The 23,368-nt window shown below is 40.6% G+C and overlaps 1 long non-coding RNA gene across 2 annotated transcripts; it reads left to right on the top strand.

The window, feature by feature from the left end:
• Positions 1-5,996: 5,996 nt before the first annotated feature.
• LOC121076238 lies at positions 5,997-21,779 on the top strand. Of its 2 annotated transcripts, none has more exons than XR_005823413.1 (3): positions 5,997-6,354; positions 18,501-18,598; positions 20,362-21,779. It is a non-coding gene; the product is annotated as an uncharacterized LOC121076238 (long non-coding RNA). The 2 variants fall into 2 exon arrangements; XR_005823414.1 differs by lacking the exon at positions 5,997-6,354 and adding an exon at positions 12,045-12,718.
• Positions 21,780-23,368: the final 1,589 nt, after the last annotated feature.

The raw sequence follows: 23,368 nt of genomic DNA, 5'->3' as shown, positions 1-23,368 counted from the left end.
TACTCGTGTAAATTTCTCTAGCATTTCTAGAAATCTTTTTGCCTCCCATATCACTTCTATTCAGTCTGCCACTGGTTTTCTGGAGTACCATTAAACCAATTCTACCAGTCATAGCTGCTGAGTTTGAGATCTGAGTATCTGCACAACGAAATGATCTCTTGAGATTAAATCAGATGTCAGGCACAGTTACCAGCCATGACAAGTAAAGTTTATGATTTGTAATGACAGGTGAAAAAATAACTTTTTTTTTTTTTTTTTAAGAATATAATATTTTTTGGCTTTACCTGTGTTCAGACACTTTTTAAAAATTGAAACATTCTATCAGGCATCTGACTTTACTTCTGAAGTTACATTTTCCTTCCATTTCAGCTGTTCTAAACTTTTCCTTTCCATCTCCCTAATCACCAAACCCCAGAGCCTTAACAGTAAGTGTGCTAAGCGTGCTGTGTACTTTGTCAGAGCAGAGATACAACAACCTCACGTGCTCCTACAAAACAAACAGGGACTGGCACATGCACATCAGGGATGCTCTCCAGTGGTTTGTCAGGTAGGACAGTAAGGCTGGGGACATTCCTTCAGCTTGGGAGGCAGATGTTAGGCAATCCCCCAAACCAGAGGAATGAAACAGATACACAAACTATCCATAAATGCTGTCTTACCCGTTCATAGCCCTGTGATAATCCTGATGAAAATATTTTAGGCATCTGCTACTTAAAATAGCCCATGGATGACAGCAATTCCAGCGTATTTACTGATGTTTCAGGTGAAATAGAACTTAGTCAAGCATGCATGCAGGGGACTTCAATGAGGTGTGCTATAAACAGTTTTCTAAGCTGTCATTTCAAATACATTTTAAATCACTATCTCAGAACGTGTCCATTAAAATGCAGCATGAATCATCCCCAAGCATGTAAATTGGATTGCGTGTGTGTGTATGAGTGTGAGAATGAACATATGCATTTCCACTGTGGTATGGCAGATTGAGAAAACTGACAGTGATAAAACAACCTTCTCCCATTATATAAATGAGTGTTCTGCTATTTACCAAAATAATTCAAACACCTCAGTGGAAATGATGTCACTTAAAAGGCTCGGGAAGCAAAATTCCTGCAAAATAAACTGTTTAGGAAAAAAAAAAAAACAGAAACAGCTGGTTAGAAGAGGCTCGGGCTAAGCTGTAACCAGACTGATAACTGCATTAGGTTTGGACAGATGAATTTAAGAGAGATAGCTTAAAAAAAAGGGGGAGGGGGGGCATTTATACTGAGTCAAAGTCATTCTTGATGAGCAAAGTCAAGCAAACATCATTACTATCATTACTACTTTAGCATAAGGAGGCAGTGATATTATCAGGGCCCTGACTGCACTAACAGCCTTTAATTGCTTTGACCCGCCTCACCTGGGGTCTTCACCCTGCATCCTCTACCCTGGGTGTCCTGGGGCTCTATTTAAGCTCAGCCTTGGGCAGTTAGTCTTTATAAGGCCTTGTTTTTTGAATTTTCTGTTTGTTTTTAAGCTTCCTTTAGTATGCATGTTTTTGCTCTGATGTTGTTTAATGCTTTAGTGCTTAGTTGAGTTTAGCTGTTAGCTTAAGGTTTGCTCTGCTTTTTTTCTTAGGTTGTTGTAGGATGGGCTCTGGGTGTTGAGGATTTTGTGTTAGAGGTGTTGCCGTGTGTAGCTCTTCCTTAGGATGTAGCAACTCTTATTGCTTTCTGGTAGTTAATAGCATAGTTACAAACTGATTCCTCAAATTGTTAGAGTACTAATGTGTGCCTTATTGTTCTAAGGTTACTGTTATTGCTGATGTTAAACCTGTGAAAGTTCAAACTTGTTGAGGTATTAAGTAAGCATAGAATAAAACGTAACTGTTCTTAAGCAGCTTATTCATGAACTTGGTAGTGAGGAATGCTACATGGAGTAAGACAGATGAGGAGTAAGATGTTGGTAGTAAACACAAACTTCTGTACATCAGTAGCCTGAACAATTGTGAGTTATTTGAAAATGCTTTTGCAAAGGGAGGCCCTAAAGAGATACGAGGGAGACCCTGCAAGTGCCTGCAGAAATACCTGAGGTTTGTTGTAACGTATACGATAGTAACTAAGTGTACAGTCACTAAAAAGAAATCTGAAAGAAACTAACACCCTACATAACAGCAAGGTGTATAGGTTCTTAAACGCCACTTAAAAAAAAAAAAAAAGAAAACTGCTAAAATCATCAGGGTAGGAGATAATGCAGTATTTCTATGTAGCTGGTTCTGGTGTTCCACCTTCCAGTAGAAGGCTTACTTAAGGACCTAGCCCAGGTTTGTGCTGTGAACTTAGTTGTCTTCTACCTGTATTATTCTCTAACACGGGGTAAACCAAGGGGTCATGATTTTGGCTGTGCAGTTATTCAAACTACAACTCTACATATATTGACAGAATCATCTAGGTTGGAAGAGACCTCCAAGATCATCTAGTCCAACCTCTGACCTAACACTAACAAGTCCTCCACTAACCCATGTCACTAAGCTCTACATCTAAACATCTCTTAAAGACCTCCAGGGATGGTGACTCAACCACTTCTCTGGGCAGCCTATTCCAATGCCTAACAACCCTTTCCGTAAAGAAGTTCCTCCTAATATCCAACCTAAACCTCCCCTGGCGCAACTTTAGCCCATTCCCCCTTGTCCTGTCACCAGGCACGTGGGAGAATAGACCAACCCCCACCTCTCTACAGCCTCCTTTAAGGTACCTATAGAGTGCGATAAGGTCGCCCCTGAGCCTCCTCTTCTCCAGGCTGAACAATCCCAGCTCCCCCAGCCGCTCCTCGTAAGACTTGTTCTCCAGACCCCTCACCAGCCTTGTCGCCCTTCTCTGGACTCTCTTGAGCACCTCGACATCCTTGTAGTGAGGGGCCCAAAACTGAACACAGTACTCGAGGTGCGGCCTCACCAGAGCCGAGTACAGGGGGACCATCACTTCCCTAGCCCCGCTGGCCACACTGCTTCTTATACAAGCCAGGATGCTGTTGGCCTTCCTGGCCACCTGAGCACACTGCTGGCTCACATTCAGCCAACTATCAACCAGTACTCCCAGGTCCTTCTCTGCCAGGCAGCTTTCCAACCACTCATTTCCCAGCCTGTAGCGCTGCTTGGGGTTGTGCCCCAGGTGCAGGACCCGGCACTTGGCCTTGTTGAACTTTATGCAGTTAAATATTATAAATATATATGTAATATATATGACTTCATACAGTTAAATATTATAAATATATATTAAATAAATACATATTATTACAATACATTTTTTCTTTGCTAGACTGAAAGTCTTGTGTGTTCTTGAAAGATAATTTCCTGTATCCTTATTTAGATCCTTATTAGATCACTAGCACTTCATGTATGACTCAGAAAATCTGATGGACATCTTTATATTGTTTTTTACCTTTTATTTCTTATTCAAATCTATCTTCTAAATAACTTACGCTATTCTCATGTTGAGCGAACTATTTTCTAATTGGTGTTTGTACATGGACTTTCTTTTTCCACTTCAAATGTCTCTCTGCTAACTGAGCTTTTTGATACTGGGCAATTTACCTCGTTTGTTCAGATAGTTTAACTCTCTTCCAGGAGTACTCTAAGTAATGTATTTTAAACTTTAGGTGTTATGACTGCTAACTCCAGGAGTGCACAAAGGATGTTTTCTTGATGCAATAGTGCCTAAGAAACGAAAGCTGGTATTGTGGGCACCTCAGGGGCTTCTCAAAGATTAAGTCTTTCTGTTACCTTGAGTCATGTTGTTGCAATCAGACTTAAATCAAGTTACCAGTTTGTTCCTACAGTTCTTGGGCAATATCCCAAGACCTCTCTGAGCTGAGAGGCAGTGAATGGCCCTTACATTACAGGTACAAAAGGGAGAAATAAACAGGGCATGTTATGACTTTCTTCCCTGTCACTCATTTCTACATACAGGTATGAGATATCAGCAGCTGTAAGACCTGTGCCATGTATCCTGTTAGACGGATTCAGTGAAGATCTGGGGTGGGGGAGAATTTTGTGTAACAATGCTACTGCTTGCTTGTGTGAATGCTGTTTTGTTTATTCCAGACTAATCCATCTTCCTTTTGAAATAACAATTGTAAGAGGCATTATAATATTGCTCAATCTTCAGATTGCATAGTAATGTCCAGGAATTAATTATTTAGGAAAGAAAACTTTAGGCTATGATACTTAACAATAAGTGTTACTGAATGGAGTACTTCTCTTATTGTATTCTTAGTAGACTTAGTGTTCAAAGTTGTGTTCAGAGTTGTAGCAATTTTGTCATGACCTTACTAATTTTTCCCAGCTCTGCTAATTTTTGTTGCCTTAAATACAAGGCACAGAATGATGTCCGTAATTCAGGATCAGCTGATCTCATCGAATTCCTTTTTAGTTCTGTAGTTACAGTACTGTAAGATAAGCCTCGTGATTATATTTCTCTTGTGTGATAGTGGTTATATCTGCAGAAAATCTTCTGGCCACTATAAACTAGAGAATGCATTTAGAGAGTTAATTTTCTTGGTATGGAACACTGAAGACTAAGACTGCAGAAAATAAAGAACACATTTTGGTACCTAATCTTAAGGGGAAGAGCACTTTCAAGGGCTCAAAGAGCATGAAGAATAGGATTGTTATTCAAATCTGGTTCCCACAGAAAATGTCAGTCCTGATGAAGTTAATGGGACACAGATTTGGCAATGTGTGAGGTCAGGAGACTGAGAGCAAAACTAGTCTCCCTTGGAGTTATATCTTGCACAGCACCCAGATTGGAAGGGTCATAAATGTGAGTCCCAGTCAGTCTGGCTGTGCTTATGCAGTGTCTGTATCATCAGAATAATCCTAATGCCTCAACAGTGGTGGTTTCTGTAATAACCTCTCACAGAAGACAACCGATGTTGCCTTTTGTTTATAAGCTCCCTATGGCTTCAGACAAATGTCTTTTAAAGTTGGTGTTTGTAGCTGAACTATCTGATCTGATGAATGCTTCCAGGTTTGCAAAACTGCTGTGGGAAAAATCAGAAAATAAGCATCGTGACTGTCCACAAACCCACATGCATTTAGCTAACTGATAATTCTCAATGTGAACAGTGAGTAACATTCTTCAAGCTCCAGATACTCTGGAAAATAATTATACATGCTTCATCCTTGTTTTTAAGTGTTAATTTAGCAGGTGCCCTTATTTTTCAAAGTTTGGCCCTTTATTTTTCTTCTCCATATCCAAAGAAAGAGCAAAGTGTTTTTGTGAAAGTACACATGGAGATACTGTATTAATTTTCAAAATAGGATTTAGTCTTCCAAACTGCTTGAGTAGTACACTGGTCTAAATCAGATTCTACTTGTATGGAATTAACTTGAACTTTTTGCTTTGTCTGAAATTCATATTGTAACAATAAAATCATATTTTCTCAAATGCCTATATTTTGCAGATGTTGATAAAGCACTGGAGTGATGCCATGTATTTTACAGAATTTATTGCTATTTCCATGGTTCCCCAGATGTTACAGTACATTAAACTTGTTGCTGTAATAGAGTAACTCTTGCTGGATTTCTTAAAGTACAGTGTTTCAGCGTTAAAGAAAAATCCTCACCTTAAAGCAAGTGATGTTGTTAGCACTATTTCGTCAAATTAATCATTCAGATAACAAGCACTATAATGTACAACTGTTTCCTTTCTCTTTCAGTCTCCTTCAATGGCTGGCAACATCTGCACGTCACTTTTCTCATGTGGTTTTATTGTTTGGAATTACTAATTATTTGTTATGATATATAACTGCAAAATTCTTTGATGCTTTAAAACAATGAAGCACACTTGGAGATACTGAAATGAATCCAACAGATGCATTGTCTGAGTCTGTATGATACCAAAGGAGAGTGCTACAGTTGACACAGGAATATTTCCTGCTGGAGGTTTGCCAGAAAAAATTGGCAGCAGTCACATTTTTTATTGCAAATCTCCTCTAATTTGTATGTTTAATAAAGCACTAACATCTGGACCCACAGGGTAAACTCTGTGTACAAACAGCATAGCTCTCTTCAAAATCATTATTTGCACACTTTTTAGGAATGAAAAAAATAAACCCCATGATACTGGCTTTGGGGCCACAGTGTTTTAGCATGACTATGGTTTATGTGGGACTGCAGTGTTAGTTAAGGTTTGTTCTTTCCTGCAACTTCTATTCAATTACTGTCTTCTCTTTATGGTCACAGAGGGATTTCCATGGCATGGCCCCAGGCTTCTGCAGGCAGCTGGTATTGGTGCCGTTACTGACTGCCACTGGACAGCCAAGGAATGAAATCACAGGAACAGGGAGCTCTGCCTGGGGATGGCCACCTCTAAGGTAAGGTGCTGGGCAGTGCTCTGAAGGTATCAGTCATTCTGGCAGCTGAGAAGCTGCATATGTTGTTGAACCCCTTATCCCTTCCCTGTTTCTGTTCCTCCTCCTCATCCCAATACATAACTTTATAGCAATTAGTGGGTACGTGCATGGGGCTGTAAGCATGGGCATGTGGGCTTATATGTCCTGCAAAGGCTTTTTCCATAGCAAGAAAGAAGCTGTACTGAATGCTTACTTCTACTGTGCCAGGTTGCAGGCCTTTTAAAATAGCTCTACCCAAACCCTGTGGGAATCTTGTTCGAATTTCTTCTAGACCTCTGGCTTTCTCGCACTTGTTTTATGTGAACCAAAACCTGAGGCCTCCTCAAACAGGAGGCATGACAGGTTGGGTAGTGTTTTCCTTGGTAATATGTGTTGCCTATATAAAAATGTAGATTAATCTATGGTAGAAATATACTGGGGTATTTGCTAAAAAGTAATTCTACTGTATTGCTGACAAAGACTCAAATACTCATAAATGACAAATACTAATGTAATGTTGGGGGGGGAGGGGAGTGGGATGGAAGGTAGGGGAAGTTATTGTGGCTGCTAAAGCTTTGAATAAGCTCAGGAGCTCTTCATTCCCACATCTGTCTTGGAATTTCACTCCATAAACTGAGTGGCTGGATAGAACTAGACGATCAGTGACTTAGGGGGACAAAGGAGTTACTATAAAGAGGGCAGTAGGTTCTCTGTAGACTGTTTTCTACTTTCATGCCTTACATGAGTTCACCCATTTGCACAGAGCTGGATAAAAAATACAACGTTGGAAAAAGAAAAAAAAAGTAGATCAGCTTGTGCAAGTACTGTGTGGGTAAGAGCCACTCCATAAGCTAAATAGGAGAGAATTATATATAACTTATGCAAAAGCATGCATGTGGAGTCCTTGCCTACCAGTGCTGAGCAAGCAACCTTGACCTGGGTGTTCTTTGAGCATAGCAGGATGGCCTATATTTAACACTTTAAATATCTTCATCCTATGGGATTTTCCCTTTTGCAGATGAATTTCTAAAATACTAGTGCTAGTGTATTTCTTTCTGCTTCTGCCTAATCGAAGATGTCTTTTCCTGCTGGTGCATACCCAACCAGGTTTATAAGATGAACACTTGCAACCAAGTAATTAATCACTTCTGAATATCAAATTTGTACATAATCAGCTTTTTACCCAGGGGAATAGCATATTAGATCTTCCCTCAGCAAAATGAAAAATTCTTTCTTCACATGAAATCACTGACAGCATGTAATTATTACAAAATATAACTTACATGGAAATAGTTTTATAAAAAATAGATTAGTGTATCCTTTGTCTCCTACATATCCTTCTCTTAGGCTGCTTCCTCAAAAGTAAGCTTCCTTTTCTATGATTGCATCAATAAATCTCCTGTCTGTTTGTGGTCTCCTGTTGATGTATTCTGTCAGTAATGATTTAATGGCCTTTTTTAATAATAACAGCAGATATTAATGAGAACTGTACTACTTCTGGCATGCCTGAGGTCTGGAGGGAACATGAATGTAACAGCCCTGACTCTCTTAATTTTATGCTTAAATGGAAGACACCTTTGTGTTCTTGGCATTTTACTGCCAAGTGCTGGCCTCATTTATGTTCAGATGCCCATACTTCAGGCTGGATGGTGGCATAATGAGTATAGCTGGCATTGATCCTTCTCCTATCCTCCACATTTCAAGTACTTGTCCCTTGTCTTCCAGCAGGAAGCCTTGCTGCCAACCCTGTGTCAGATATGAAGCCCATTCTCTAGTCAGTAGTCCCTTCGGGGACCATTTCCAACCCTTTTCTGCTGCTTGTGTAATGCAAATGAAGTGGGATGCCATGGGGCATTTAATGTATGTGGGGATAACTACATATATTAGGGCAGGGATAATGTTTATTAATCTTTCCTCCATTTTAAAGATCTCATAGCAGAAAAGTCTATTAAATCTACTAATTGTAATCGGGACTTGTGGATTTGGCGGTTTTCCCTTACTCCCTAATCAGCTTTACTATTTCTGCCAAGCCACCCCTTCCTTTCCAGAGCTGACAGAGCTTTGTGGAGTTGGACTTGAGGCAGCTTGTTCCAACTGCTGAAAACAGAGCCATGGCTTGCTTTCTACAGTTGTAATGACTTCTGCAATAGTTTGTTCTTCTTTCATCTTATTTATCCCCTCAAGGGCAAAATTAACTGTTTCAGTGCAGACTTGCATTCCTTCCAGAATGGGTTAGTCTGTTGTATTGTGTGCTTACGCCCTCCTCTGTGGAAGAAGGGGGAATGAGAGCATCATAAAAGGATCAGTTGAACAACTTCTGTATGGACAAATCCCTGAAGCTTTCTTTGTTGGAACATATCACATTGGATTGCAAGCTATTACTCATTTCATGTTCAATTGCTAAGAAATAAAGGTATCCCAGAGCAGAGGAGCAGTACCAAGCCTTATGTTCAGAGATAAGTGTGTTTGGGGTCTTCAAATTATAGTAAACTTTCCTTAATAATTAAGCATGAGCTTAGACTTCACTGGGGCACATAGCCTAGTAGGAAATGGATGCAAACTTTAGCTCTTACATGCCATTCTACACCCTCTGTGTATATCTGGCTTGTAGTTTGTATTTTTTAATTGCCTTTGCAACAAATGATCACTGACAAAGCATAAAACAAGCACATTCTGTTATGGATATAGTAAGTGTCTGTGCAAATGCATGTGTATGTCTCTATGTAATCTGTTTACTAGGGAAGCAATTAGTAGCACTGACTTTGGCAACTTGTGAGACTTTTTTGAAAATAATGCTGTAGATGTAAGAGTTAAAACTCCTGACAAGATGGAGGCTGGTGCATACTGGATATAAAGATGCACAGTTTGCTATTTGAAGCTTGCAGGCAAGATTATTGATGTATAAATTTCTAGTGAGATGAAGGTGTTTACTTAGAAGGCATAGGTGGAGTTGTTGAGGATTTTAATTTTGAATGTGGCTAATCCCTTAGTGCTTGACAGGGCTAGGTCCAGACACAGGCAAAGAAGGCAGCACTAGTGATGCCACGATGAGAATGAATGGAACAGCAGCTACTTCTGGAAAACAAGGCACATGGGCCTCATAAATCCTAGTCACTTTTCTGTGATAGAAGCAGCTAACTCTGACTGTAACACAGGTACTTCATCCTCAGGGCAGTTAAACTTAGTTTAAGTGGATAAGAAGCCTTGAGACAGCTCTGGTGGTTGACTTGAGTTCCCTGTGCCTTCCAGATGAAGTGTGTACAATTAGCAGTTTCACACAAAGTTGTTTTTTTTTTTAATAAAAAACTTCAGATAAAACATTTATCAATGGTGGCAGACTTAGATGTAGAGGACATAGTTCGACTTACATGGAATGAAATAGAAAAGATGAGCAGAACTACTGAGGAGAAACTTGATTGTGCCAGAAGAGCAGCAATCTGAATGCTTCTAAGGTCTGAATGTTAGTGTTGGGGAAAACCAAATGGATGTTTTAATGTTTCTTAGGTGACGGGTCATAAAATATAGATAAGCGTTATCAAATGTATTTACATTATCAAATTTATCTATACTAAGATATTTAGGGAGTATACCGAACAGTCAAATGAATCCTTGAAAGGGACCCCTGTGAGAGAACAGGTACAACCTGACCTTTGATAAGAACCTGAAAATGCTGAAATGAGTTGAACCAGAACCAAGGAGCGGAGAGAGCATGCATCGAGTGAGAAAGGTGAAAAGTTTAACAGAGAGGAATACTCCTTACTTCATCTGGATGACCACCAGAGAGCACCACGCATGTGCAAATGGGAGGAGAGCTAATTGGAATGGAATGCGAGGCTGATGTTGCAACCTGTAATGAATATGTATACCTTATGCAATATTGAATGTATAAATAACGATCGGGATGTAATGGGACTGGAAGCCAGATTTGGGCACCTGCCCCGGCTTCCAGCGCTGAATAAAGCACCTTCATATAATCACTTGGTGGTTATGTGGTTGCTACGCTAACATGAATACAGGAGGAAAACTGGTGAGATGTAGACATACAGGAGAGTTATTCAACACATCCAAACTGCAGAGAAGGCTCTTGTATCAGTTGTGAGGCTTTGTGAGAAGACTCAGGTGCAGCCAACTCTCAATGAGGGGAGGAAGGAAGGGATAAAGATGATCAATGACTAATCTCATTAAGAAATGTTGCTTTTATTTTTTCACAGTTCTATCCAGAGAATTGTGATATTATCTGTAATAATATCTCCAATTGCTTCTGAGTGCAATGAGTAAGTTTCTCCAGTGGCTCACATCCAACTTTCTTTGTTCTGCGCTTTATATGATGGAATATTCTTCCCTTGCCCAAACGGTGATCTCTTTCATGGCCTTTAAACTGGCCAGAGGCTTGGGTTTCTCTGCAGGAGTCCAGACTGCAGATTCTTCTGCATGTCTAAATATAACAGTTTCAAAAATCAAATTTATTTACACAATTTCAGATATAGCCACCTCCAGTTAATCCAAATACTGATGGATTTGGCTGGAATGTTAGCATGTTATGAGAGATTTTTCTTTACTATGGTGCTTTGGGGAATGATGTAAGTGCCACAGTATACCATACTCACCGTCTGGTGATAACTAATCCATACACTTAAATGTGTACTGAATTGATCTACATGTTAGTTTGCTTTGTTACATGTATTCCCCCAGGCTTTCACTAACTACTGGCAACTTCATGACCCTTACCTGCTTGTTATTTCTTCGCATTGCTTTTTTTCTATCACTCAGATAAAGCAGTGTGTCACTGATATTTTTTCTATGCCCAGGTTTAACAACTATCATCAGGATTGAATGTCTCTGGAACAGCATTATAGTTGAGTTATGAACATGGTAATGTTAAACAGGTAAAGTCAGCTAGGCTTACATAATAGCATCCCTTTTTCGTTTGGAGAAAAAAATGTTTAAATGGGTAAGGAACTGTTTTCTGAGTATAATTCTCACCTATTCTGTTACCCGCTGCTGAGCATGCCAGGGCCATTTTATATAATCAGGAAGTTGCATAATTACAAGTGATACTGGACAGTACTATTAAATGTAACCATTCTGCCTTAGGGATGACTTCAGCATTATGTCAATGGAATCTAAGTGCCAAACTGCCATTATGCTAATTAGAAGCAGAGCTTGCCCAGAAATGTTGTGCGGTCCTTAAGGATTTAATTCAATTTTATCCTTAGATCAATTTACATGAACAGTTCTACTTGAATTTTATTTTGTATCAGTTTATATTCGTAAAACTGAAGTGGTTAAATATTTAATTACCTAGGGAGATAGGAGTTTGTCTCCTGCAGTAACAGAGCAGGCTCTGTGGAGTGCCTTCCCTTAGCTGAAAGCCCCCCCAAAACTGAGACTGCAAACTTGTGAGCTAATAAGAGCAAGATGGAATCAGGGAATGTAGGATACAGAAGACCATGTTTCTGTATGATCTTAGTGCCTTCAAGTTGTGGTGTTGCTGGGTGTCAGGAAGAATGATTCCTAAACTAACACTTCTCAGGCAGCAGAGACACTGTATGTTGTACTGCTTCATTCCCCATCCCAAGCACTTAGGTTGCACATCAGGCCTCCACTGTGACTTGCTTTTCAGTTACTCAAGGAAGTAAAAATCAAGTGCTAGTAAGCTGTAAGTCAGATGCCAGGCCTCAGCCAAATAGGGGAAAGAATGCTCCTTAAGAACAAGGAGATAAAGGCCAAATGAAAAATGTTGAGGTGACTTTGCAAGTGTTTGAAGAAAGTGAAGATTTCTCTGAATATGTGAAGGACTAGAGTTAGGAAACTTGATTCTAGGATGCCATCTTGTTGCAATGCATCTCAGTCAACCTCAATGCAGTCTCCAATGATTGTAGTGAGGTCTGAACTGCTGTTCAAGTGGCAAATTGGCAAAGGCATGTGGCTACCTAAGAATGTATGTAGACATCGAGCACTGACTTTAAAAGTAGGCTGTCATGAGGTGCTCTGCTGGCTGGAAGCATTCTGGGAACGCATCTGTGGCTGGAGGTGTGCAGCAACACGGAGTGCTGGGGGAAGGAGCATGAACTGGTTATGGTTTGAAAAACAAAGCTATTAGACAAGGGAGAGAAAAGGGAGGGAGAGCATGGCATTAGATTTTCTGGGCATTAGTGACTGTGGAGGGAGTCAGTTACAGCTTCATAGTTTAGTGTGGAAATTTATTCTGCCTCAGAACTTGGCCACAGGGCAACAATGCCTACCAGTCTCACAACTCTAAATCTTTCTGGCTTTCAGACAGGTTTTGCAGATGTCTCTTCTGTGCTTAAACACTGCTTCTGCCCCTCAATTCAATGAGGAAATAGTAAGTATTCTACTGGACATTGAAGCACAGCTATTTCTAAGTAGGGGAGTTATGCTGATCACCAGTCTGGACTTGGTTTTTAAATGCACTGTCTTTGAGGGGAAAACAATTGCCAAAACAAAAGCTACCTACTCCAGTGAAGTAAGGTGTATTTATACTTGTTAGTTGGAACCATGTCAACAGTGAATAGCTCAAGTTTGGGTGACCTTAACACTGCAGACTGGATTCTGCTGCCTGTAGCCCAGCTCATATACTTCAGGTAAGTCTGTGTGTTCCGCCCTCTTCCCAAGGGGGAAGGGCCAGTATTTCAGTGAGTATGGTCAGCTCTGTGCTTTTTAATGGTGCGATTTGATTTACTTCCTCCAGATAACTTCAAATATTTCTCAACTTAAAGAAGAATGAAGTTCTGATATCTGCATTTTGCAGTTGACTTCACAAAAGATTCTAAAATTAAAATCATATGTATTAATAGTTCTGATAAAATTATCCCCTAGTATTGATAGATTGAGGGACTGACATGAGTTTTGAGTTGAAAAACATAAAAATGATGCATTATATATCTGTCTCTCTCACTTTTAAATGAGGAATTCGAGATAAAGCAATAAGGTTTTTTCCACCTCATCTTTTGGGAGGTTTTTGATGCATTGGCTGCTTTATCTTATATCCTATGTATTGCTTTATGAAACTTTGAGCTGTTTGGCTTATTTTGTATTACTAAAAGTAGAGGAAGGTTGTAAAAAAAAAAAAAACAGACAGATGTGGTGGTGGCTCTGTGTCACTTGGTTATGCCTTAAGTTAACTTAATAAATGTCTAGTTTTTGACTAGTAAAACCAGTGTAATACATTATCACTTATCTTAATGTTCTTCTGAGTTTGTGCCATGGTTCCCTGCAGAAGGACGGAAGCATTTGCCAAGAAAGAGATTCACTCTGAATTTGCAAAATTTGAGACCAACAGCTGTTCCAGAGCCAACAAAAATAAAAAGCATGTAGCAGGTGGTACCATGTATGTATGTTTAATTGTAGTCCAGCAATCTGCTATCCAGTTACCAAACAGTAAGGAATTTGATCATGATTCAGGCAAAGGAGGGGAGTAAAAAGAATGACAGAGAAAGTTCTGGCTCAAGCAATTACTATCTTTATAGATGAGAGTAATCTGTGCAGCTAGGAGCAGTGAGATGTTTTCTTTTTCTTGTTTGAAATGTTCTCCTTTTGACTACTCACTATTTAGAGGAGCTGGTTATAGGTGCCAAGCTGACTGGAGAAATAATGGCATGTCCATTGCAGGGTTCATTGTAAGTAAACCTGGCTGTTGGACATGCTATATCAGTGACACGCAGCTCATGGTCCAGAGACTGATGTGAAGCAACTGTACAAGTTCTCTAGGGGCTTGCATTGCACATAGTAAATCCTCCATGTGTACATGCTCACACCTGCACTTAGAAGGACCAATGATATGACCATACTTCTTCATTTGCACAGTCCTGATGGCAATTCACTTGAGCTCTGTGAATGGACTGTTCCTACTCAGCTTTCCTCTGGCCTCTGTCCAGAAAGCAGTTTATTTGGATTTCTGATGACCAAAATATTCTCCCTGTTCCCTCAAACAAAGAAAACCTTTGCTTGAAACATCCCATGTGGGAGGATTGGGATGAGGGTGGAAAAACTAGTGTTTCTTTAAGACAAGGGGAAAAGAACTGTTGTCCACTAGGACTGAAGGGATCGAAAAAAAGTTGAGAGCTGCAAAATGCATGGTCTTGCAATTAGGAACAAGAACAAAACCCTCTGCAATGAAATGTGAGCCATTCAGGGGAGTGGCTTGGGTATGAAGTCAATCATGAAATCTCCATGGGCACTCAATGTAAAGCAGTTGTGAAAAATACATCTATTAGGATATCTGTTTCCCTTAGATACAAAGAATACTGTTTCTTTGATATAAAACCCCAGTGAGAGCTCCTATTGCAGGGAAGGACAGGGCTAGTCTCTTCTACAAGAAAAGATTGTGATTATCTACAGAAAGGCTGAAATAGTTGCCCATCGTAGAGCATCAGAGGATGAAGGCTGGTGGGAGGGAAGAAGGGGGAGAACTGAGTGAGGTTCAGGAAAATGTCAGCATCAGGATAGATGAGCCTGGGTGGCTGTGAATAAACTGAGCCTGAGAAGATTGCAGTGGTGTTTGGGATCTGGAACAGCTTCCTCTGGGAGAAATAGTGCTGAAACCTGATTTTTCTTTTTTTTTTTTTTATTTTTTCTTTTATTTTCATGAGGTGGTGTAAGTTTATGATGGGGAATTGGATAATGTGGTGTCTGCAATAGCAAGGGATCATGTTCAGAGATCTAGGAGGCCTTTTCCAGCTAGTCCAAAAATGGTCTACTCGGCAAGTTTGCCCTGTATAAATAGTCTGGGATTCAGAGAAACTCCAATGTCAGCAGTAGAGTATTTGGTAACAGGAGAGGGATCTCTAGATCAGTCATATACAGCCAAAGCCTTATCTTAGCTGCTTGTTCTGCTTCAGATAGTTGCAGAACCTGTAAGAATGGGTTTAGAAAATGGATTTAATATGTTAAGACAGGCTGGATTTGAAGGTGTCAGGAAACTGACAGGCATTTGACTTCTAGGAGAGGAAGAAAATAGAATTCTGGAGCATGGTGTAATACACAGCCGGAGAAGTGATAAAAGATGAAACAGATGGAATCGGGCTATGCTATCTACTAAGCTTTTAAAAATGTTTTTTGAGAAGAAATGTTCCAAGTATACTAGACTAGCTTCCTTTGGCCAATATTTTTGTGAGTCGCATTGAACTGGGTGTGAGAAGAACTATGATAAATGGGTTTATCAAGTGACTAGCACAAGTCTAGTTGGAGAGATAAAAGGGTGGCATGGGAATTATGCTTCATAAAAGGACTGACACTGAAAAAATATAGGACAAATGAAGACATTAACTCTACTTTGGGAGCTCTGAAGAAGGATAATTACTGCTGCTCTTGATGTTAGAGATTTTCAATGAGATGATTCAAAAGAAACATAGAATAAAATGAGCGAGGGTATGCCAGCAATTGCCTTGTACAAGAACTGGCAGGAAGCCTCCTCTCAAAGTGCTGCATTTTTTGAGAGGAGCTCAAGTGCCCTAGTGCAAAAGGTGACCAGGGATGGATAGAAACATTATTGTTGGAAACTCTGGAGTTATTGTTGTGAAGTTTGGTCAGAGCTAGCATGGTGTGTATTTGGAGTGTGATTCTCTTCCCACTTAAGCAATAAAAGCCTGAAGCCAGCAGCCTTACACGAAGGTAAATCCAACACAACCGAGGGGAGCACTGACTCCTAGCTGCTCGGGCTCCAGGTTCTGATGGTGATTTATTTTCATCACAAACTGTCAGTTTCTGCTGAGCTTTTCACTGACCCCCTAAAGGTATAATTTGTTTGCATTTCCTGTGATCAAATCAATCCTTCATCTTATTGTCAGTCATTCACTCACAGAATTAACTGAAGATTGTTTTCCTTTAATGATGTCTTACCATATAGATAAACCATAAAGGGTTTCTTTGCCTGGAGGACATGAAGTGCTGCTAATTTAAACTGATTTATGAAGTGTCTTTTGATGCTTTCACTGAGCAGCACACTAAAGCCACTTTTCAAAAACATAAAATCCAAGTGTTCAGTGTATTGTTCCCCACTCTTTTCAGAGTGGCAAAATTTGTGCCCGCACAGTCCTAGAAGTGTCATGTACCCCTGAAACAATCATTGAAGGGGTTATATCATAACTGGTGTAACAGCTCCCTCATAACATTGCAATTGTGCAAAAAACAAAACCTGGGAGTGTCTGGGGGAAAGTGAATGTCCAGAGCAAAGCTAACAAGACATACAAACCTCTATTTCATTTTGCAAATTTTCTTCACAAAACTGACCTAAGGCTAGAGTCAGGTGAGGTCTCTACATGACTCCTAAGGGGCTTTGGTATAACAGAAAGCAGAAGAGATTTGAATTATGTTCTTAGAGCTTAAGTGGGTTGTTGCAAAGAGGATTTGACAAATCTAAGGGCTGAATTGCTGACAGGTGAGGTGGGGTAGCTGTTAATGACTTCAGACTGCCTGAAAAGGCTGATTTCTGAATGGGCAAAACCAGTCACGTATTTGGGGGCTGAAGCTTCTCTGGCCTGGCTGCCACTTTGTCTGCTGTCAAATGCTTCCACTTGAACAACTTTCCTAAAGCAATGAGCAGTAAATTGGTGAGTATAATATTTTAATTGTTCTTCCCAACTGATCACAGTGAAGAGCAAACAGTGCAGAGGGAGATTGCTGCTGCTATGCAGCTCAAAGCTAGAATTATCAGAAGCCAGAGCTATGCTTGCTGGTGCCTGTGAATTTGCTGGCCTTCAGTTTCCTTACTTAAAAGCACCAGGAACAAGCTCATGGCTTTCTGATCCTGGCCATATTGCTTGGGGAATGCTGATGAGGCAGACACGGCTCCAGCACTGACTCAAAGTGGTCTCTGTCCTGGAGGCCACAGATAGGATTTTCTCTTGGGTAATGAAACAGCTCCCAGGTATTTCCAGCCCCACAGCCTCCAGGGAGGGGCTGCCCCTGCCCTCCCTGTACTCACATGTACCCATGACTGAGCATCTGCATCCAAATAGATGAGAGAGTGCAAAGCTGCTGACCAGGAGGTTTTTTTATACTTTCCTCCCACCTGAATTAGTGATTAAAAACCTGCTGATCACCTGTCTGGTTTCACACTCAGCTCTGAGGCGGTGCCATAGATCACAAAGGAAGAGCTCTGCTTCCTATAAGTATGGGTTGGAAAAGGTATTCCCTGATATCCCATCTTTCTTCTCCATGCAGCTCCTATAAAACTGATGTTGGAAAAACATTTTTTCTCATCTTTCATTGCATTTCTTATTTTTACTAAGACAGAACAAATGGCAAAAGATACCTTCAGGTGTTACAAAACAGAGGAAATTGCTTTTTAATTTCCATGTATGGGCAGCAGAAAGCACATCCCAACAGCTGAAGCATTTGGTTCTGCCATGCTTTTGGGTAGTGTGAAACATGCATGGCAAGCAAATTGCAGCCTGTTTTCTCTTAAGCGTTTTGGGTGGAGAGGGAGGGTTCCCAGTGCCATGTGTTCTCCATTGCCTGCTCCAGCAGGGAGGCTGCCAGCCCCGGGGGGCAGGGGAGGAGGCTCAGGCTGGGTTCAGACTTGAGACTTGCTCGAGGGGATAAGGCAGCTAAACAACCAAGGGTTTTATTGTGTCCTCCCCTCTTAAGCGAAGCTCCTCACCATGCAACAATTCTTACCAAGTGCCAGAGAATCCCTTATGGTCACATGAGCCTGTTTCTACTTTTCCCAGTGGGAATGCATGACAGCAATAGCTTCAAGTTGTTTTTCTTTATACAGTAATATCTGGCCATATGTTAAACGCTTTGTGTTTGGGAGCGGTAGTTAAGCTGTTTGTTCTCTCTTATGCCTATGGATTCCCTGACTTGGAAGCAATTTGTTCAGAGAATATCCTTGCTTTTCTCATACTCTTCCTGTGCACTGCTGTGAGCCAGTGTTGTTCTCTAAACATTTTTAACCGATTTTGCTACTTTTCTGGTGATAAATCATTAATGGCAGTTATTTCCCACAAGGATTTGGGAGAGGAGAGGAGCAGCAAAATCCCCAAAGCTTTTCCTGGGTATTATGACAGTATCCTGTGACTTTCTTCTAGTTTTCTGTTAAATGAAATTTCTGATAATTGCCTCCTGATAATAAAAATGTCACTTTTTCTTTCTTCCTTTCCTAGGACCACAAACAGCACCTCCATTAGATCCTGAGCTTCTCCCAGTCACCTGAAATCTATAGGGCTCCTTAGTGGTTCCTGAAATCAGATTCTACTTACTGGTATCAGTTTCATTAATGGTTTTGTTTTTTCTACCACTGATATTCAAAATTACTTCTGTTCTCCAAGACTCCTGTTCTCCAAGTAGTCTGTGGGCATAAGGAGCTCTGGCATATGTGAGGTAATCATGGATGATCTGGATGAAGGTTTACAGGGTCAAGGACTTAGCAGGCCATGGTTTTTAAGTGGAAAGTAAAAATGTGGAACACTCTTCTCATTGCAGAAAATACTTCTGCAGAAACACAACAAATTGGTGTACAGAAAACTACAGTACAGCTGCTGAAATGCAACTGGGTCCTTCTAAAATAAAATTTTTAGAAAGCAATGTCCTTCTTCTGTGCACAGAAGTGCAGAGGACAGTCTGAGGTGGAGGGTCTAGTTTTCAGTGTTTTTCTATGTGTGGTCTCCAAAACAAGGAACTGCTGGTGAGAACTCGAGTGGTAAATAAATAAAATAATAATAATTAAAAAAAAAAAACTGCTGGAAGTGGAAAAAATGCATTGGTTTAGGTAGTAATTGCCAGCCTTCCAACTTTCTTAAAGTGCTGAATTCATTCAGATGGCAGAAGCCTTGTTAAAAGATGCAAGGAATAATGCAGATATTAAGGAAAATGAAGTTAAGGGGAAAAAAATGCTTCGTAGAACAACATTAACACTGAAGAGCAGAATCCTTTTAACCATTTTGTTTTCCTGTTTTACACCATATTTTCAGCAATTAACATTTGGCCAGCCTCTATCTGGCTCATGGTTCATGCAGACAGGCAGGGGAAAAAGGGGTTGTACAGGATGATACCTGTCAACAAATGAGGATAGAGTTCTGACCAATGCTCTAGCTGCCTACCTGATGGTAAAAATATCAGGTATCTCAGATTTGTACAGGACCCAAGCTTTGAGCTACTATTTATCTAATATGTGGTTCTGGCTACACATTAGATAAAAGATTTAAGCCAGTAAGCTTTTATACACTTGTGCTACAGGCTGTGGACTCACACAGGCATATTGGAGAGCAAAATACATCTTAGGAGTTTGTAGTTTACTTGGTCATCTTGGGTTTGAAGGTCTCTTGCATATGGAATTTTCTCATTTCCTGACAGGTCACAGCTTGGTAAAATAAACCAAGTTATTCACTCTTATAAAATATAAATCGGGTTATTTACTCTTCTCATCACCTTTGCTGTTGCATGATGAATGAAGCATATAGAAAAGGAAAATGAAAAGGTTTGCGGTGGCACAGATCTTGGATGAGCTGACACTTTCAGCACAAAGAGGACTTGTCAGCAGGTACTCTGTGGCAAGGCTCTGTCACCTGCTGTTGGTATTCTGTCGATGGACTGGCTGCTGTGAAATAGATTGAGTGAGCAGGAAAGAGCATAGTCTAGGTCAAATGCCATAGGTGTAAGAAAACAGTAACATTCCTTATTGCAGTGGGCATCCACCAGTTTGGGAAGAACTCCAGATATAATCTCTTTCAATTATTTCTCTCTTCAGCATCTTCAACGTTTTCCCTGTGGGAAAGGCCAGTCAGGTCTGGAGATGGGATGTAGATTCAAAAACAACGGTGACAACTCATGCTAGAATCAAATGCAAGAGCTAGGAGTAGATGGCCTGTTTCAAACATTTTTTGAAGCAGTAAGCAGTTTAAAAGCAGTACGTCTCTAATTAGATGTTGCTGATTAGTGATACCACTGAAATCTATTGCACTTAAATGTAATCCTAGGATACTCTTCTGTTATTCATAAGCTTTCTATTTAATATTCTACTTGCAGGGTCTAAGCGAAGCTGCCTGGACTGGCTGGCTGTCTTAACCTGCTCCAAAGCAGGAATATTTCCAAGTCAAATCTTACATCAAATGAAGTCTAGGGGAAAGCTGATACAAGCAACTAGGCATTCACCACATAGGATCTGGAGAGGAGGGAGACAACTCTGCCTTTAAAATCTCTTCCTGCTTAAAAAGCACTTCTCGCAAGTCTTAAATAGCACATCTTCAACTCAACATTTGTCCCTGAGAAATATGTTTGATGCTGTATAATTAAAGAGCACAACATACAGATGTAATTAGTATCCTGCAAAAATAGCTTTTGCACTACCAGGCTCATTCAGATGGCAGAAATGCATGTTTGCATGTGCTATTTGCAGGCTGTTCTTGCATCCTTGATGTACCCCTGTGCCTATGTCACAGGAGCCATCTACCTGACAGCTCCCCATCAGAATTCTCCCCCCCAAAATTGGGGAGTTGCTCCCTGATGCCTCCCCTTGCAGTGTGTGGCTGGGCCGGGGCTGGGGGAGGAATGCCCTGGGAATGCCCAGGGTGCTTCCACAGCCTGGCTCCTTGGAGCTGTGTTGTGTTCACAGGCTCTCAGTCTGTCGAGTGTGGGCTGCAGGCAACTGCATTTGGTGTTGTCATAGCTGAGCCTAGAAACTCTCCATGCTCACTGACACCCCAGTCTTTGTAGCTTGCGGCATGGGAGGAAAGGGATGTCTGCCAACACACCTGTTTTTCAAAACATTAAATGCTCTGAATCAAGTGGTAGCATGTTTTGACAAGGTAAGTCATCCTTTTTGAAATGGCCTTGGCTTGATGTCTCATTCATTCTCATGAGCCGTGTTTGTACTAGCAGGCTGCTGCTCCAACACAGCAACGTCACCTAGTGCATTTAAGCTTTATACGTACTGTACCTGCAGGACACGTTGCAAACAGCCAGGAAGCCCCAAGAACCTGTGTTTCAGGTGCATTAGAGAACTAATCTTTCCTCTCTTCCATTTAAGGCTTTCTGATCTGTGCTCTTTAGGAGAGGACAGTATGTATGTAGGTTACTGAGAACTATTTGTTTAATAAAACCTGCCAGTAAATCCTTTGCTGCCCATAGATCAATCTCTCCACATACAGGGAATCAAAATCACCTTGTTGCGGGTTTCTGCATGACTTTCAGAGCGTGGTGTGATGCAATCGGACAGGATGCTCTTGGTATTGCTTTTTGTGCAAGTCGTGGGCCACAGGGCATTGTGTCTAACTTGGCAACTTTAGCCTTAAGTCTTAAATGAAGAAAACAAGCAGATAAATCCTAGGAGCTTTTCTTCCAAAGAACAATTAGTGACTTCATAATGCCTGGTTAATGTAGTAGTTAATTGCTGACTATTACAGTCCTTTTTGGAGGACTAAAACAATGTATCAATAAATCAGCACATAAATCCATAGCTTTTCTGAAATTTGATATTTTTGGTGAATGTTTTGCCCTCTGACTGATGTCAATGATTGATCTGGACAAGCATAGTGCCGGGCTGTGTGCTAGGGTACTAAATCTTTCCTTTCTTTTTTTCCACCTTCTCTTTCTCAATTTTGCATTTTTTTGTAAGTCCATGATATAAGTGACCGTTACTGAACTTCTTACTAAAGTTTTACTAAGTTTGTTGGAATCTTGTGTTACTAAGTCTAAAATTCAGAATAAATATGTTTATTCTTTCACCCTTAAGTTTGTTTAGAGCACAAAGAGGATACAGAGAACAGTTTTGCTGAATGTGTTATTTGCCTTACAGGTGTCAGTATAGCCTTTAAGTGCAATAAATTCTTTTAGAATACATGAGAATTAACTTAGTGTTATTTCATGGTAAGCTTTGGGCCAAAGTGCAGGCAATGTTTTTCTGTCAAGGTTACCAGGACAGAGACAGCTGCATGAAGTGCTTGGATATTTTATGATTTTGTTTCCAAGAAGGGAATCTGAAATGAAGAATTATTAGATAAAGTTGGACTGCCTGACTTTATTTTATTTTTTACTCTGAAGGAAATGTGAGTTATAACTCTCCGATGTCATGAGCTGTGGTATATCCAGGTACAAGCCACAGCATAATAGGTCTTCGAAGTCATGAAATGAATGGTGGTCATTACTACTGTAACAGAACACACTACTGTGAAAAGAGATGACCAGTTTGGGGGACTTTTTTCAGGAAATCCTTAGAAGCATTCACCCTTCCTAGTGGAGAGAGAAGCCTGCCTTGAAGCCAGGCTAGATATTTGTACTAAGGGGAAAAAACAATCCAAAGGTCAAGTCAATGCAAGACAAGGAATCTAGGTCTCGGGAAGGAAAGCTCTTCTGTCATGTTCAGAGTTGCTGTCACTTTGCAGTCATCCGAATATACAACATTGCAGATGGGGTGGCCTACAGGATAGGATGAGCTTTCCCACTGATACTAGGTATCTGTGCCTGGCAGCCATGAAATAGACAGATCAAGCCTGGTGAATTTGGTTGACAGAAGGCCCAGGCAGGGATGGCAGTGTTGCCTCACCACTGTTTTTAAGGTAAGCCTCTACATCCCAGACCACTACAGTGGAATGTGACTTACTTGTGCTCATTAATTCCAGCTACTGATGTTAAATTGTCACTACTACAAGATGAGCTGTAGCATATTCTAGCATGCCCTGTCTCTCTTGACAACACATCATTGTCATCTCCTGTTCCTCAGTGGCTTTGGTGTTCCAGGACCTGTGAGCCCGAATGTATGGCCAATCCACCCAGCTCTGCAACTGTCATGGTTTCAGGAATGGAGAATTGGGGGCACCTACAGAGTAATCTGTGGATTACTTTTTTCTAGAAGATCTTCAATTTCCATTCTCTGCAGTTGTGCCTGCTTTTCCCGATCAGACATCCTTTAACCATACTGACAATATAATTCCTGGGAGAAGTATCAGATACTCTTGTGTCACCCTTCAGAATGGTGGCCTCAGATACAGGGGCACTACTGGTCTCCTCTGGAGTCCCTCAGTCCTTGTCAAATAAA

This window comes from Cygnus olor, chromosome 11 (assembly GCF_009769625.2).
Source record: "Cygnus olor isolate bCygOlo1 chromosome 11, bCygOlo1.pri.v2, whole genome shotgun sequence".
NCBI lineage: Eukaryota > Metazoa > Chordata > Aves > Anseriformes > Anatidae > Cygnus > Cygnus olor.
Note: the sequence above shows the minus strand (reverse complement) of the source record. Positions and strands in the feature narration are given on the sequence as shown.